This window comes from Periplaneta americana, chromosome 2 (assembly GCF_040183065.1).
Source record: "Periplaneta americana isolate PAMFEO1 chromosome 2, P.americana_PAMFEO1_priV1, whole genome shotgun sequence".
Classification (NCBI taxonomy): domain Eukaryota; kingdom Metazoa; phylum Arthropoda; class Insecta; order Blattodea; family Blattidae; genus Periplaneta; species Periplaneta americana.
The window spans coordinates 207288087-207305168 of NC_091118.1; the positions used below are offsets into that span (position 1 = coordinate 207288087).

Genomic DNA, 17082 nt, shown 5'->3' on the forward strand with positions numbered 1-17082 from the left:
TTTAACCTGGTAGAGATAAGGCCATCAGGCATTCTCTTCCCCTCTACCAGGGGATTACAACTACAATATTAAGAATACAATTACAATTATAATTACAATTAATATTAAATTTACAAATACAATAAAAATCAAAGTACTAAAAGATTAACTGATTAATAAAAGCTAGACAGTTTATTGTAAAAGTTACGAAGAGAGAAACATTAGTGATTTTCACGAACAGATTTTCGTTAACACATAAACATTCGAACCTGACTCAATAAAAACATAATGCTCAAAACATAAGAAGTAATTCTATACCACAAAACGAACATAAAATTCAATTGCATTTTGGTTTACAAAAATCGTTTAGGGAGAACACAATCTAGAGGTTTCAGAAGCCCCATCAATCATACAATTACTAGTATCATCGTCATAGATTCTGAGTGATATGTTAAATCCATCTCAGATGTCGATTGAATTACTACCAATTACTAAATACATTGCTCTATCTCTGGGTTAATTAGTCTGTAATATTAAGCACACAGAAATGGACTGCAAGCTGAGAGACATGATGGAGACTGCATTAGTCACCAATGACAGGCAAGACGAGAATCTGACAGACAACAACGGGAAAATTAAATATTTCATATCTAGGAAAACAGCAACTTGCGTTTAAAATTAAAATATAGCATAAACGTAGAATAAATATGGGAAATGCCTGTTATTATTCGGTTGAGAAGCTTTTGTCATCCAGTCTACTGTCCAAAAATCTGAAAGTCAGAATTTATGAAACAGTTACATTACCGGTTGTTCTGTATGGCTGTGAAACTTGGACTTTCACTTTGAGAGAGGAACAGAGGATAAGGGTGTTCGAGAATAGGGCGTTTAGAAAAATATTTGGGGCTAAGAGGGATGAAGTTACAGGAGAATGGAGAAAGTTACACAACGCAGAACTGCACGCATTGTACTCTTCACCTGACATAATTAGGAACATTAAATCCAGACGTTTGAGATGGACAGGGCATGTAGCACGTATGGGCGAATCCAGAAATGCATATAGAGTGTTAGTTGGGAGGCCGGAGGAAAAAGACCTTTAGGGAGGCCGAGACATAGATGGGAAAATAATATTAAAATGGATTTGAGGGGGGTGGGATATCGTGGTAGAGACTGGATTAATCTTGCACAGGATAGGGACCAATGGCGGGCTTATGTGAGGGCGGCAATGAACCTGCGAGTTCCTTAAAAGCGATTTGTAAGTAAGTATTATTTCCACTGCCTGCTGAATCACGTCCTATGGCTGCTTATACTGCCTGCTCAATCAAAGTTATTTTACCGCTAGGTGGCAGGCAGTGCACACCTCTATTAACATTATCAGTATATGCAATATCATTACCTGCCACCTAGCGGCTGTTCGCGCATAACCGTTGACTGGGCAGGCAGTTACGCAGCTATAGGATGCGATCCAGCAGGCAGTGATTATTTCAAAGCCTTCGCAAAACTGCACTATAATGAATAATTTCAAGGGAAAAATTGTTCCGGGGCCGGGTATCGATCCCGGGACCTCTGGTTGAACGTACCAGCGCTCTACCACTGAGCTACCCGGGAACTCCACCCGACACCGTCTCAACTTTTCCCTTTATATCCACACAACTCGCGTGGGCTGACGAAACGCCAGAGACCCACAACGAGTGCACACAATCTCTGTGTGACTTGGAATTGTGGTTTTCTGTTAACGTACACAGTAACGTATATATTATGCAAATCTAGTCTTTCAGGTGAAGCTCCCTGTAAAGCAGATTTAATTTTTCCCTTGAAATTATTCAAATCTGCTTTACAGGGAGCTTCACCTGAAAGACTAGATTTGCACTATAATGGTAACTAACTGAGTATAAGTACACTATAATGGGTCTGTTTTAGTATGGTTTTATGTTATGAAGAATGGTTTCCCTAGCAACAAGTTTCTGTATGGGAATTCTAACTTTCAAGGCCTAACAGCTAAAGCTATAAATACTATAAAAAAACACGATCGTGCAAAAATATTTTTTGTGCATCAGGGTTGCTAAAAGCGTACGTACATTTCTGTAAAAAGTTCCAAATTTACTTTTTACACCGCAGTATTATTTTTCTCTTCACAATTTGCATAGTGAGAAGATAAAATGGTAATATCGCAATTGTACGTAATGGCTGCAGGGAATCGCCATATGTTACCGCAATTTTCTAATTTATTAACAAACGCCCGTTGCTGCGTTTAACAAAAGCCAGCTTCATGAACTGTGAGCTGCAGTGAATGACGTCCGCATGGCAAGAAGCGAGGTTCATACCCGGCGCCATGATGTTATTCCTTTTGTGTTTTTAAATGAGGCAAATCAGATGCATGGATGAGTTTTTATTAGTGATACGGAAAAAAATAACAAAGGGACATTAATGCTGGAATAATAAAAATAATTATAATGATAATTTCAAATAGAATGGATACATGAAGCGTACGAGTGGGTGAGTGAGTGTGTTGAACGTTTACTTTCCCCATGCTACATTCTATGAATTACATTTGCACACATTATTAATGTCACATCGTTTTACATGTTGTTAACTCGATTTTATCAACGAATAACATTTTTTTCATGTGTTAACAATATCGCAGTTGTTTTTGGGAGACATAATACATTTATATAGTATTTTACACTTTAGACGTTCATTTTAATAGAGAAATGACAGTGAATTTATTAAATCTCTTGAATTGCGTGAAACATATTTTTTTGGTGTGTAATAAAATTAAGAAGGAGATGCACTATCACCTTTACTTTTTAACTTTGCTCTAGAGTATGCCATTAGGAAAGTCCAAGATAACAGAGAGGGTTTGGAATTGAACGGGTTACATCAGCTTCTTGTCTATGCGGATGACGTGAATATGTTAGGAGAAAATCCACAAACGATTAGGGAAAACACGGAAATTTTACTTGAAGCAAGTAAAGCGATAGGTTTGGAAGTAAATCCCGAAAATACTAAGTATATGATTATGTTTCGTGACCAGAATATTGTACGAAATGGAAATATAAAAATTGGAAATTTATCTTTTGAAGAAGTGGAGAAATTCAAATATCTGGGAGCAACAGTAACAAATATAAATGATACTCGGGAAGAAATTAAACACAGAATAAATATGGGAAATGCCTGTTATTATTCGGTTGAGAAACTTTTATCATCCAGTCTGCTGTCAAAAAATCTGAAAGTTAGAATTTATAAAACAGTTATATTATCGGTTGTTCTTTATGGTTGTGAAACTTGGACTCTCACTTTGAGAGAGGAACAGAGGTTAAGTGTGTTTGAGAATAAGGTGCTTAGGAAAATATTTGGGGCTAAGAGGGATGAAGTTACAAGACAATGGAGAAAGTTACACAACACAGAACTGCACGCATTGTATTCTTCACCTGACATAATTAGGAACATTAAATCCAGACGTTTGAGATGGGCAGGGCATGTAGCAGGTATGGGCGAATCCAGAAATGCATATAGAGTGTTAGTTGGGAGGCCGGAGGGAAAAATACCTTTAGGGAGGCCGAGACGTAGATGGGAAGATAATATTAAAATGGATTTGAGGGAGGTGAGATATGATGATAGAGACTGGATTAATCTTGCTCAGGATAGGGACCAATGGCGGGCTTATGTGAGGGCGGCAATGAACCTCCGGGTTCCTTAAAAGCCAGTAAGTAAGTAAGTAAGTAATAAAATTAAGTTCACACTCATCAGAATACACCTTGTTCATATCACAACCTGTCACATATTTTATAAATGTGACCAAACTTTTTGTTAATAAGATGTTCATACAAATATAATAATTAAGAGTTAATACTTTAATATTGTTTTTTTCGTTTCATATTCTGTAGACAGCTAAAAAAGAAACAACAGACAATTGTGTAAGATGTAGTAGCTATAATGCATCTACATCTACTGTGAATGTCTGAACTGTAAATAGCACTAGTGTTAAAGAAAGGCTCTCTTTCCCCTACTCATAATGGTGTATAAGTTGGATAAAACAATAATTGCTGGTATTTGGCGTGATCATCGAGGTAAATAATGCTAGTGGAGAGAGAATTAGATGTAACTTCTGCTTCAAAACTGAAACCATATTCAGCTGTGGTGGCTATGGCAACCATACTGATAAACATGTCAACAGTAATATACGTTACAAGAGCGGTATGTTGACGTTTTCATGTTCGAGGAAAAGATTGAAAAAGCGAAACGTAGTTGAGCTTTTTTAATTTCCGAGAACATGAAAACAAACATACCGCTCGTGTATCGTACATTATTTTGTGCGAAGATCGTTTATTACATACCTGAAAGACGAATTTCTAATTAGTTGCAATGAAATCTCCATCTTGGTTTCTGTTTAATGACGGCAACTTTAGAAAACAAAAATATCTATACTCCAGCAGGCCGTGATATACGTCTGTCTTTTTTTTCCTCCAGTCTATAAATGCGAACTTAAAACAAACGGTAAGGTTATGTAATGATTTATTTTTCATTTTAATATTTTAACAATATTATTTATATAACATAATGCAGTAATAACATCGGCATCTGGAATCTTGTTGATTTTTTCACAGCTTCCTTAATGTTACTTGTATCAGGAATGCAATAAGTTTCTTGGAGTAGTAGACTTTACTTAATTTTTGCAAATATTTAAAAACAATAATTAACAGTGGAATTTAGGTGAAATTGCAGTGGTAAGTTTCCAATTTATATTTATTAATATGTTAAACGTCTCTAAAAATAATATGTTAAAAGCCTAAAGCAGTAAAATGAATGTCGCGCTTAAGCGGTAAGAAGAGGGAAATTGTTATGTGTGTTACGTTGGGAATACTGAATGTGGTATTTCACATTTACCGGGTATTGGTTCTGTGCGGAAAACAAGCAAATACGCACGATCTCGCACAAAATATTTTACATTCGTCCATATGAATGCTTTCATGTATTGAAATCGACTTTTCAGAGTTGTAAATACCATTGTCATTGGTAGAGCACTCAAGAATAAAATATTTCTCGACTGACGACATAGAATCTTTAGTTGATGACGAAAATTAAACTTGAGATGTTCAAAATTGTGTTTACAAACACACATTATTATCCTAATATGTAATAGAAAGTAAAACATTTACCGTAAGTTACGTAAACACAACGCCAAATTTTTAAAACTATACAGATAATATAATAAATCAATTTATTGTGATCTATAATATTGGTTATTATAGTTTACAAAACAGTAATGCAGTAGCGCCGCATGTCGGTATTTCTTCGAATCAGTACTAACAGCCAGGTAACTACAGGCCGAAGCACAGTTACCAGTTGAAGAACAGATAACTGTAAATATGATGATAATTGTTGTTTCGGAAACTCGTTTTAAACATATAAGAACGTTAAATCATAGATAACTCTGTTTGTACAGGTAACTGTCTTTTCACAAACTTGGCATAATGTCGTCTATCATCTGATATCTTCTTCTGCCCTGAACTCTCCTTCCAGTACATCCTTCAGTAGGCAGTTTCTTCTCAGCCAGTGACCCAACCAATTCCTTTTTCCTCTTCCTAAAATACTACTATTACTTACTGGCTTTTAAGGAACCCGAGGTTCATTGCCGCCTTCACATAAGCAAGCCATTGATCCCTATCCTGAGCAAGATTAATCCAGTCTCTATCATCACATCCCACCTCCCTCAAATCCAATTTAATATTATCTTCCCATTTACTTCTCGGCCTCCCCAAAGGTCTTGTTCCCTCCGGTCTCCCAACTAACGCTCTATATGCATTTCTGGATTCGGCCATACGTGCTACATGCCCTGGCCATCTCAAACGTCTGGATTTAATGTTCCTAATTATGCCAGGTGAAGAATACAATGCGCGCAGTTCTGTGTTGTGTAACTTTCTTCATTCTCCTGTAACTTCATCCCTCTTAGGCCCAAATATTTTCCTAAGAATCTTATTCTCAAATACCCTTAATCTCTGTTCCTCTCTCAAAGTAAGAGTGCAAGTTTCATAACCATGCAGAACAACCGGTAATATAACTGTTTTATAAAATCTAACTTTGAGATTTTTGACAGCAGATGGATGATTAAAGCTACTCAACCGAATAATAACAGGCATTTCGCATATTTATTCTGCGTTTAATTTCCTCCCGAGTATCATTTATGTTTGTTACTGTTGCTCCCAGGTATTTGAATTTTTCCACTTCTTCAAAAGATAAATTTCCACATTTTATATTTCCATTTCGTACAATATTCTCGTCACGAGACATAATCATATACTTTGTCTTTCCGGGATATACTTCCAAATCTATCTCTTTACTTGCTTCCAGTAAAATTCCCGTGTTTTCCCTAATCGTTTGTGGATTTTCTCCTAACATATTCACGTCATCCGCATAGACAAGCAGCTGATGTAACCCGTTCAATTCCAAACCCTCTCTGTTATCCTGGACTTTCCTAATGGCATATTCTAGAGCAAAGTTAAAAAGTAAAGGTGATAGTGCATCTCCTTGCTGTGGAGATAGGAACCCACAATACCTGGAGAGATTTTTCTCATTATAGGCATGAAATATGTTATTATTGTTGTGTTTTAAACTATGTAACATCATTTTTGTATCCAGTACACATTTTTCAAGTATTATGAGGCATTTTGAATTTCTAGTGTGTTGTAATTTCATCAGTAGAAGTGAAAAATTAAAAAATAAAGGTTTTTTCATAAAAAAAATTCAATCCATCTTCCCCGGAAAATGGTACGTGACTATTTTCATTTCGGAGCACGACAAAAAGTACAAATTTATTGTTCAGTGATTATCATAACCAAATTTCCGACGTATATACAGGGGCATCATTTTATTTTTACTAACATTTTTAATATTAACCTGGCTATATCTTTGGATTAAAGGTCTACAACCGGAAACACAGCTAGCTCCCCCTTCCAAGACTGGAGTTCGATGATACTGGCGTAAAATACAAATCACTTTACTAGGTATAGGAGGGAAGAAAAGTAGTTCATCCATTTATGTAAACTAGGAAATATCGCAATTTTGAGTCTGATAATTTTCATTAGGTTTTTCTTTAATCAAAATACAGTACTATTAACACTTAAGTGTTTTTACATACGAATTGAGTTATCCATTCCGACGTATTCATTATGCAGTGTATATTATACTGTCTACAGCACATTAGCGTACAATATAGAGAATGAAGTTAAATTGAAAAATAATCATAATATGGATATTTAAACAAATTTTTTAAAATGGTGGCCGTTCATTTCGATACAGGCTTCAGTTCTTTTGTGCATATTATCGCACTATAGACTATTGTTCCTAATTCCAATTACCAGTTTCGTCCTTCGTGCTAGAAACTCATGTTGAAATAATTCTATACCTACTCTTTAAAAGAGTACCTTACGGACTATAAATTTACGTCCAATTCCTAACAGAAAATAATGTTTTCGGAAAAGAGCTAAGACAGCCCAGCTATTAGACTTTACAGAGGGGCGAACAGAAGCAGGTGGGGGAAACCGGGATGCGACGTAGGCAAACGGACGACAGTACCTGTGCGAAAATATGATTCAATATTGAAAGCGCTTTCGTCACTGGAAAACGCGAACATATTTCTGGAACGTACTATACTCACTAACTCAGTACTGCATACGCGGCCTCGATTCTGTATGGAGAACGGTTGGAAGTTTACTAGTAGAGGGGTGGGAGTGAAATAATTCTGTACCTACTCTACTACCTTACGTACTGCAAATTCAGTCTTCACTTCTGCCCGATCCGAAAAGATAAAATTACTCAGACATGCTATCTACTGTCCGTCCAAGTGGTTATGTCGTAGGGTCGTAGAAAGGGAGGAAATCACGTGACAGCTAATTACTTAACGAGGCCCTTTTATTTAAGTTATTTTAAACAGTTGTATAATATTACGTAGAAGTCCAATTCATAACTGAAATTAATGTTCTCAGAAAAGAGCTAAGACAGCCCAGCCACTAGCTGGCGAATAAAATCTGGTGGGGGAAACCGGGATACGACGTAGGCAAATGGACGACAGTACCTGTGCGAAAATGATTCAATATTGAAAGATCTTTCGTAACTAGAAATCGCGAACATATTTTTGGAACGTACTGTTTACTATGACCGTAAGGCTAATATGACTGTATATGCGGTCTTGGATCTGTGTGGAGGACGGTTGAACTTCATTAGTAGAAGGATAATTAATTATTGGGTTATTTTACGACGCTGTATCAACATCTAGGTTATTTAGCGTCTGAATGTTATGAAGGTGATAATGTCGGTGAAATGAGTCCGGGGTGCAGCACCGAAAGTTACCCAGCATTTGCTCGTATTGGGTTGAGGGAAAACCCCGGAAAAAACCTCAACCAAGTAACATTCCCCGACCGGGATTCGAACCCGGGTCACCTGGTTTCGCAGCCAGACGCGCTGACCGTTACTCCACAGGTGTGGACCATTAGTGGAAGAGGTGGGGGTGAAGTACATTAAAAAACTCAGGTACAAGATTGAAGTAAAAATAAAATGATGTCCCTGTATAATTCATTACGATCATCCTGCAAGTTAAAGTTCCGTGCATGTATCCCTTACTAAAATACTAAGCGACTATGAATGCAAAGCCTGAATAGGGAGAATCCTTTAAGCTAATTAAAGCCATACAGACGTCCGGTGCAAAACTTTATGACTCCTAGTTTTTCCGCTGCTTATAGAATAATGAATTGCAGAAATCAAGTTAATCAATGAGGCATACAATATGTGTAAGAAGACTGCAAAAGATTCTCGTAGCTGCAGTGGAGGGAGATGTTTGGTACAGAGAAGGGATGTTGGCGGCGCCGAGCCGAGTCGACAGCCGGGCCTGCGTGGTAGCGTCGCGACGGTTCTAGGGATGTAGTATCTCCCCCTCCCCAGCAGTGGATCTCGCGAGAGGACGGACTGCGTTTGGTCCATAGCGTTTGGTGACAGTGTCGATATCAACAGCCTTGCTCCACACTTACACTCACGTCTCCATAACAACGGCCGATGCGTCGTACGTCTTTTGTTTTATTTTTATTTATACGTTGAGTACGGAGTAGAAATTATTTTTGTTTGTATTCGGATTGATAAGTTTGTGGTTTTAATATTGTTTTCGTACGCTGGAATAGTGTCAATGCATTCGTGAGTTTTTTTACTACGCACTGGGGCGTAAGATTGCTCTGCAGTATTGGGGAGAACTACCCCTTTCTCCGGGATTGAGTAGCTACGCTTTTGAGAAATTTTTCTCGCATTGGTAGAAGGCGCTGACTTTCTTGTGCGTTGTAGAAAGAAAAATAAATCCAGACAGTCCTCCGTTCGTCACTCGGTGAGTACACCTAAATCATTATTTTATTGTAAATTATTTTGACGTGTTCTAACAAATAAAATTAATATTTTACAGACGTGGACAAATTATTAACAAAATTGACGATTTTTATGATAATTCTGTTTACAAAATTTGACTTTTCAATTTAAACTACAGTTGACAATTTTGCATATTTCCATCATTACAGTAGACAGAACTATGTAAAAATGTCAACTGTAGTTAAAATTGAAGAGTCAAGTTTTGTAAAAATATATAATAAAATTCTTCAATTTAGCTAATAATTTATAAATTAGCAAAAATGTCAACTGCATTGAAGAGCCAAATTTTGTAAAAATATAAAACAAAAATCTTCAGTTTTTCTAATAATTTGGAAATATCCAAAATGTCAACTGTAGTCCAAGTTGAAGAATCGAATTTTGTAAAAATATACAATACAAATCTTCAATTTGCCTAATTATTTGGATATACACAAAAATGTCAACTGTAGTCTAAATTGAAGAATCATATTTTGTAAAAATATATAATAAAAATCTTCAATTCTGCTAATAATTTGTCCACGTCTGGACATTTGTTAATTAGTATCACACTCAATATCTCTAAACACAGATTTAAAATAGTAAATATTACATATTTCGTTCAGCATTACAACTTTCCTTAATTTTAGAGAATATTCATTTACAGATCATCAATTTTTATTAATATGACTTTAGTGGACAACAAATTTAATGTTTTCCATCATACTTACTTACAGACTTACTATTTGGAGCGAGGGGTTGTTTATAAAAATTTACATGTAATTTCCTTAAATCCTTTCAAATTCCCTTTTACGAGGTTCAGAAGCTCGTAATGGAAATTCTGAAGGCCAGTCTTCAAATTCTACACGATCATCTATATGTTAACACGTAAATTTTTGTTTTAATTCACAAATCGAATCATTATTTTGCTCGTTTCATTCCCCTATATCTTTTACGTTTGTTAATTCCGGATCCCAGTGGTCAACCTCACTTGAGGACGGATGATTTGAAATAAATCTTAGTAGTATAGTAAAAAAGTGAGTCTATTGTTGAAATTCCAACTGGACTTAACGCAACTAAAAATATTAACATATCCCGCATATTCAGAATTTTATTACTAATTATGTTATTCTGTTATAAGAAACTGGAGCGATAAAGTGCCTTCAATAATTTGAATATAAGTTCACAGGTTTTATGATTATGATCAACATTACATTACGCAAAAAATATTGAATGTATTCAACTATTTCTTATGAATCTATATTTTATTTACCAAATATGGTGTATAAATGAAAGAAAATATTGAATATATATTTTAACTCCAGGATATGTACAGAGACATCATTAGCTTTAACAGAAAATGGTTTGGGAATATTTTTTCTATCCTATACAAGCTGAAATGATTCTATTCCCTCCATCCCCTTTTGGATCTTCCATAGCCTTGTCGTTAGTTGGTTCTATAACGAAGAACATCTTTATTACGTCAATGTGTTGTTCGAGATAATTCACTTTAAAATATCTGCACATCTTCTACTAGGTCTTTATCTTTCACCTTGTCTTGTATTGATATGTATTCTATGAAAAATATTGTATAACTCTCAAAGCTTTCTTAAGAAGCGAATTTTAGCTACTTCAAATTGTCAACGATTTCTGCTAACTTAAATTATATATATGGTGTTTGCCCACTTGCAGTGTAAATAAATACATACATATTGAAGGCTTTCTTTCGTTTATAATTAAAAATTTGCTCGTTTATTATTGGACAAAATATCACAGTTTTACTTCTTCAATGACCTACGATTGTTTAAAATTAAGTTTTATGACTCCTCATATATCTTGGTAGTATGACTCAGTATCAGAAATCGTCCGAGAATGCATTTCCTATATAAATATACCGCGTGTTTTTCTTTGAATACACGACATAGGGTTTTAACATTGCCATAAGAAACTTATGTATAAAAACGTTGAAGAAATAGCTTAATTAGTAGACCATGTTTATAAATCAGCAGGCTTTGACAATTTGTAAAACAAGAGAAAATCATTTATGGTTACAAAGTAAGTCAAAGGCTGATGTTCTCTTGTTTCACAAATTGTCAAAGCCTGCTAATGTCTAGATTTAGTTAAGTTATTTCTTCATTGTTTTTATACGTAGGTTTCTTATGGAAATTTCAAGCTTCTATATTCTATACCTAGAAAAACAGATGCTAAATAAAATTAGACACTGTTCTGATTCCTTGTTATTTTTCTTTAGGGCCTAATATTTTAAATCTGCCAATTAAATTTTCTCCACATATTCATTGCTTGTGTCTTACAAATTTACGAACAAAATAGCAATTACAAATTGTTTATTAACAGACAAAAGAACGAAATATGTTTTATAAACTTATATAACTGAGATTTCTGATGAATAAAAAACGATGTAAAATATCTGTCATAGATAACTTAAGGCTACAATAACAAATATAATAAATTTTATCGACAAACGATTTCGACCGCAACGTATACAAAGATTACAGCACGGAGTTCTGTCGTAGCCGCGATATTGGGTTCTATTCCCGCCTACTGAATTGACGTCTTCTCGTTGTGAAAGTGATGTCTTAGGCTTCAGAGGTAGAGGTTTGGCGCTACGCTGAAACCATGTCACTCTAATTGTGTACTGTCAGTTGAGAAAACGAAAAGAGTACATCAAGACCCTTCAAGCTTTATGGAATAAGTTGTAAATATCCCACTATCTAATGAGAATCTATAATAATAATAAATCTGTAGCCGAAATTTTTCTGGTAATTTTCGATTTTCCAAAAATAATTGGTCCTAACATATATAATTAACCACCCTGAAACCGAAAATCGCTTTTTTGAAATTTTTGTTTGTATGTCTGTCTCGATGTTTGTTACCTTTTCACGCGATAATGGCTGAACCGATTTATATGAAAATTGGAATATAAATTAAGTTCGTTGTAACTTAGATTTTAGGCTATATGGCATTCAAAATACCTTATTTAAAAGGGGGGTTATAAGGGGGCCTGAATTAAATAAATCGAAATATCTCGCTTATTATTGATTTTTGTGAAAAATGTTACATAACAAAAGTTTCTTTAACAATGATTTCCGATAAGTTTTATTCTTTACAAAATTTTGATAGGACTGATATTTAATGAGATAAATGAGTTTTAAAATTAAAATAACGCCATCTAAGACGGTGCAATGAATTAAGAACAAATGACTTCGTCTATAAGGGGTCTTGAACAACAACAATCGAAACAGGGGCCTTGGACATCAACAATCGAAAGCTATTAAACATAGCCTAAAGAAAATGTTTCTGTGTTTGTATGAAGTGATATCAGAAGCTAAATTAACCGATTTCTATAATTAGTTATTATTTCACCATTGGAAAGTGTAGTTTCTCTAGATGGACATAATGCTATAATGTTATTACAGTAACGTCTGAGTAAATCGAGGACAGGTAAGATTAAAATAGCTTCTTATGCACAGAAAATTTGATAGGCTATTTTGTACATTCGTTTTCTGTATTTCTTAAAATAATATTTGTGTACACTCATTTTAGTCTCAGAGAATTAACGAACAACGAGAGTGTATTGATTTAGTATGCAGTAATAGTACGTTAGCTTAGCAATCCATTATTTTATTATTCAAATTGTAACTATGCTCAATTGAATCGTGTTAAAATACATAAAATATATATGCAATAAATGCAATGCAAAAAAAAATTGGGTAATGAGCCAAGCAGATTATCTTGCGCTGTTGTAAAAGTTGTTCCCCGGATCAAAGTCCTATTTTAATTATGTAATTACTTTATATTTATTTCTAACAGGTGTAGCGGAGCGCACGGGTACGGCTAGTTGAAAATAATTTCATAGCGATCAGTATTGAAACATCTTTCAATTCTTTAAATTCCTAAAATAAGACTTAGATCAAATAAAATTATAAATAGCGTAAATAGTTCTCTACTAAGATTTATTTCAAAATTCTATTTCAGATTATAATTCAAGTTAGACGTTTTATTTTACTGAATTGCAAATTTTGGTCCTTGTGCTAATTGAAGGAAATAAAAGTGTTATCAGTTTTAAGTACACAACATAAGTTTCCAATTTATATCTACTTCTGCTAATTAATATCTCCAAGAAATCAACTATGCAGACACCAGTTGTTAACCCTTAAATTGGCAAAGCTTCATTTCTCACACTAGTTTATTAAACCGTGGCGGACTGTAAAGAAAAAAACTATCGCAATGTCCATATTTATAATTTATATTTATAATTTAAGATCTTAAAGTGAAATTTCTATCTGATATTGACAAAATAATTCGCAGCGCTGTTAAGGAAATAATTAACATTCCTACTGACACCCCGGATGCTATGTTGTATGCACCAAGAAGATTGCGAGGTTTAGGAGTATTTAAAGCCCAGTGGGAAGCTTACCTTCAGCACTTCAATATTTGTCAAAGACTTTTACACGTTGACAACCCTCATGTAGCAGCCACTCGAAATCTTCCAAACGAAATTGAACATTGCATGAAACAATTACCAATTACCTTCGATTGCTCTGAACGTATTTCTTCTCAAAAACTAAGAAAAGCATTGCGTGAAGATTCTTTTCATCAATGGAGCAAATTGAAAAGTAAAAGGTTTGGGAGTTGTTTTCTATTCTCACTGGAAGAAAGGTAATTCGTGGATCTCAACCAAAAAGGGACTTTCGAGCAGTCAGTGGACGCAAGCCATTAAGATGAACTGTAATACAATACCTGTACGTATTCTGCCTGGTAGAACTCTTGACTCAACCCGTTGCAGAAGATGCGACGAGCAAGAAACGCTTCCTCACGTCTTGGGTTTCTGCCATCATGGAGAATTGCTCCGAATCAACAGACATAATACGGTTCGTTCTCTCATCGCAGCTTCAATCCGTCAGAATGCTTCCTATGAGGTTTATGAGGAGGTTGGTTGCATCTCTTCTGATGGCTCTACTAGACGTGCTGATATCATAATTGATCGGCAGAAGGATAAGGGTGTCATTCTTGATCCCACAATCCGTTTTGAGATGCATGAGCAACAGCCACAAGGGACAATTGAGGTTGACCACTGGGATCCGGAATTAACAACATAAAAGATAAAGGGAAATTAAACGAGCAAAATAATGATTCGATTTGTACATTAAAACAAACATTTACGTGTTAACATATAGATGACAGTGTAGAATTTGAAGAGAGGCCTTCAGAATTTCCATTAAAATCTTCTGATCCTCATAAAAGGGAATTTGGAAGGATTTAAGAATATTACATGTAAATTTTGGTAAACAACCCCTCTCTCCAAATAGTAAGCCTGCAACATCCCAGTTGTAAAGCGAAATGCCATATTTTTCACTGAGGTATGGAAGACAAGGTACATATTTAGCTCACTTGTCATCATTTATCTGCAGTGCTTGATTCGTGTCTCGTTCAAAGCAAATCGTAGGGTCTGATACCATCGCTTTCTGGGTTCTTCTATTGATGGCAATTATATCGACTCTTCTATGAGAATCATCTTCAGACACACAATGAACCTCCTCATGTACTTCCCATCTTCTGTTTCTTAGCAGGTTGACAATTGCTAGAAATTAAATTTTAGTATATTTACTATTCCATAAAAAAAATTGACAAGGTATTTGAGGAAGTCTCAAAGATTGCATGCAATATTTAACACTGTTGTGTATTTTTTCTACACCCATTATTTATTTGCTATGTGTTATCTATATGTAATTGAATACAGACTTTCATTTCAATACGATTAAAGATTTTTCGTAGCCATGGCGACTGGACATGCATTTTCGCTTACAGTGTTTTGTTTAAAACTACTTCAGACGGTGTTGAAAGTACCATATGGTCAATATCACTAAAATTCTGTGGTGTTTGGGTAAAGGGAGATAAGTCATAAAAATGAGTTCGGAGATAAATGAAAATTAAACTTGGAACCTTATTACAAATAATTTTCTACACAAATAAAACACATCAACTGCTAGTATTCTTTGATTTTTGCACACCCACTTGTATAATTTAACTTGTGTTTTCATCTAGGGAACAAAATTCCACCTGGACAAAAAATGACTTATACCCTTTTACCCGAACACCACAGAATTCAACGTTTCTGAATAAATTTATAGTTTTTACCTACTGCTTACTTAACTAATCGGACAAAAAACAGCGTACGCAACTCTCATATGATGGCTATTAATAAGCCTACACTCTTACGAAGTTTAGGACGAGAGCCAAAGCTCGTGTAGTCACTTGTTTCGTACTCGTTTATTGATAGCTATCATTGCCATAATCGTTGCATTATGCTATTTTAATCATGTATAGATTATATAACTCATCTACTCAGTATTTCTATGACAAATGTGTGCAAAACTCTACTAGGTCTATATTAATTAATAATGAATGGAGCGAGACGGACTGAGAAGTAAACCACGAGACAAGACATTCATCTTAAATTTCTGTTTCCATGGCAACATGAGTAACGGAATAATGTCAGAATGAACCAACCATGTTAAAAAGTTACAATTTTTTCTCTTGTAGCTGAATATGGACGTTTCACAACAAAATGAGACTATAAATTGTTTCTGAATTCAAACTGAATCTGTGTTTAAATTTAAAACATTTAGACTTGAAGCGAAAGAAACATTTTAGTGCAAATATCTCTGTAAATTAAGGAAAATATTAATAGATGTAAAAGTTTTTATTAAAAGTGTCAGGTAAGAAATTAAACCCACATATATTCGGGTCCATTGCACATTTCAATGTATTGTACTGGAGAACTAGACAGTTCCCTTATCAACCTTTAGAATCGTCAAGGGAATTCATAATTTGTGAGACTTTTGATTACTAATCTATTTGAAAAGTGTTCAACTTAGGGCTTACACGGTTCCATTTTTAACTAATTTTTCATGTTTCAGAATTATTAGTTCTATTATAGTTCAGAAAATTCTGTCATAATATTTCCTTAAACCAGATACCAGTGCAACCTTCTACATACTCGGAACAAAGAGGTCACAAAAAATTATGGAATATTAGTAACAAATGAAATACGATACAGGCCGCATAGATGACCCAGAAACAAGTGAAACAATAGCTTATAAATATACATCACGCGCATTCGTAGAGAACATAATACAGTTCTGTCCGCGGATAAAACTGCTTTGGTCTAACTTTTTGACATGTTAGAATAAATTAGTAAATAACGAGTAAATAAATTTCAAACACACGGAAGGGTTCATAGTTGTATATATTGACATATGGTGTACCATTAATAAGTAGGTATAGATTTTGTTTCTCTAGATACTGAACTTTAAGCTACAAGATATATGTAGCCTAATATTACTAAAAGATAATTCTAAACTCAGTCAACAAAATAGCAGAGTCTAACCTCTATTTTTTAATGTATCCTTGTACAATTTCGTTATTTTACATTTATCCAACAAAACAAATAAACCTTTTCTAGACATTTCTAATGCAACTCTATCAACTACTATAGCCTATTATTTACCGTCTATGGAATTAGTGTTAGCCAGATAGCATTTGTCTATTTTAGGCAGAGTAACTGCTATGAAATTACCTCAAATTTGCTTTACAGCTGAAAAAAAAACCTTGGAAACAAGTAACAGGGGATCCATCTAATCCGTACAATTGCGTGAAAAGTTTATGCTGTTTTTTTATTGTTAAATTGTTTGAATGTTAATA

General features: G+C 34.7%; 1 protein-coding gene across 2 annotated transcripts in view; it reads left to right on the forward strand.

The window, feature by feature from the left end:
- Positions 1-8928: 8928 nt before the first annotated feature.
- LOC138695094 (C3 and PZP-like alpha-2-macroglobulin domain-containing protein 8) overlaps positions 8929-17082 on the forward strand; it is a 976398-nt gene continuing 968244 nt past the window's right edge. For both annotated transcript variants that reach the window (XM_069819482.1, XM_069819483.1), the window contains exon 1: positions 8929-9343. The gene's annotated coding sequence lies outside the window, so the exon portion shown is untranslated. The remainder of the gene's footprint in view (positions 9344-17082) is intronic.